Raw genomic sequence first — 1,962 nt, 5'->3', positions numbered from 1 at the left:
TTGTCATCCAGATAGTTTCCTTTTATTTATTTATTTATTTTTGTCAGTTGTGGGGCCTGAACTCTGGGCCTGGGTGCTGTCCCTCAGCTCTTCAACTCAAGGCTAGTACTCTACCACTTGAGCCATGGCACCACTTCTGGCTTTTTCTGAGAATCGAACCCAGGGCCTCATGCAGGCAAGGCAGGCACTCTACCACTGAGCCACCTTCCCAGCCCAGACAGTTTCCTTTAACTAAGAATCGGGTCCAAAGTCTAACTCCCTTGAGTTGGTTGCATTCCAGTTATTGTTTTGCCTTGCTCTGAACTGGGAGATACAGTTTAAACTCTGCAGGCAGCTGGTCATCTCAGCGGAGTCTGTCCGAGAGGTGAACCTGTCAGATGCGGCACTTTGCGTGGAGCTGCACTCTCAGAGTCTCAATATCTTTTGTGCCAGATGTTCTCCAGGTGAAGTCAGATACAGATTCATTATCTGAATCTGGTCTCACCCATCCTCCAGCCTCCTGGGCAGAAGAGTTTGACACAGTTTAGGTACTTTCTTGCTTGAAACCACTGCTGCACAAAATTTTTTTTCAAGTTTTTGATCATCATAACAAGGAAAGGAAGTTTAATCCTCAACATCTTCTTTGGGTCTTCAGGACACCTGATGTACATGGTGTTGACATTTGTCCCTTCAATCTCTAGTACCAGGGCCTGGGTGTCATTGCCAGTGATTTTTTTTTTTGTCATAGGGCTTGAACTCAGGGCCTGGACATTATCCCTGAGCTCTTTTGCTCAAAGGTAGTGCTCTACCACTTTGAGCCATAGCTCCACTTCTGGTTTTCTTCTAAACTGGGATCCTCATATCTCAGCCTCCTGAGAAGCCAGGATTACAGGTATGAGCCACCAGCATCCCACTGTCAGTGGCTGGGGTTTTGTTTCTTTGTTTGTTTGTTTTTGGTCAGTTGTGGGGCTTGAACTCTGGGCCTAGGCGCTGTCCTTGAGCATTTCAGCTCAAGACTAGCACTCTACCACTTGAGCCACAGCACCACTTCCTCTGTGGTTATTTTGATGTGGTCATTCTGTACTTTTTTTGTCCCAGATTTACAAAGCTTTGCTGCCTATGCTGAATGGGATGGACAGGAACCTCTCTGGAAGGTGTTTTTGAACATCTGCCCTAGGCTCCACAGGGGATAGCAACACCCAGCAGCAAAGGCCAAGGACAGACCTCTGATCCCAAGGAGGAACACTCAGCTCCCAACCTGCAGACACTGACTGCAGGTCTTGGATGCAGGTGCTAGGTCTGCAAGCCTCAACTCCCACAAAGCTGCCTCATGCCCGAAACCACAGCAACTCTAGCCCTCTTTTTTTGTGTGTGTGTGTTTGTTGCTTTGTTTTTACTGGTTACTTCTAGGACAGACTGTTGCTTTTCACCCAGGGGTGAGCAGCAATCTGCCCACTTTTCCAATGTTACTGAGATCCCAGGCTTACACTACCATGTCCAGCTTTCCTTTGTGGAGGTGAAGTCTTGTGCACTATGCTGCAAGGACTGGCCTGGAGCTTCAGTTCTCCAGTGGCAGCTTCCCACATAGCTTGTGATAGCAGGCATGAACCACTAGACCCTTTTAAAGACTGAGATAGAGTCTTGCTGGTTTTTCTATCAGAGCTATCCTCAAACAACTCTCTTCCTGATGTCAGCATTCCAAGTTGCTAGGACTACAGGTATGAATCACTGGCACCCAGTCCAAGGCTTTCTATCCATAGCACCTAATGAGTTATCAAAGACTACAAGGAAACTAAGATAGGAGTAGGCACATATGAATGGACTTTATGAGGCTGGGGTGGAGGGCGGGGAGTGAAATGGAAGACAACCAAATGAATGAAAGTCTGGAGAAGGAACTAACCTATCTATTGGAAAAGAAATGCCTAAATTACATAGACTTGGTCTCCAAGATATTTTATATCCTCGAATCTGCTTCAGTAGGAT

General features: G+C 46.7%; 1 pseudogene; it reads right to left on the bottom strand.

The window, feature by feature from the left end:
* Nucleotides 1–280: 280 nt before the first annotated feature.
* LOC105998794 lies at nt 281–1,147 on the bottom strand (annotated as a pseudogene).
* Nucleotides 1,148–1,962: the final 815 nt, after the last annotated feature.

Source organism: Dipodomys ordii, unplaced genomic scaffold (assembly GCF_000151885.1).
Source record: "Dipodomys ordii isolate 6190 unplaced genomic scaffold, Dord_2.0 Scaffold172, whole genome shotgun sequence".
Taxonomy (NCBI): Eukaryota; Metazoa; Chordata; class Mammalia; order Rodentia; family Heteromyidae; genus Dipodomys; species Dipodomys ordii.
The sequence above is the reverse complement of the archived record's forward strand: the minus strand, read 5'-3'. Positions and strand labels throughout refer to the sequence as shown.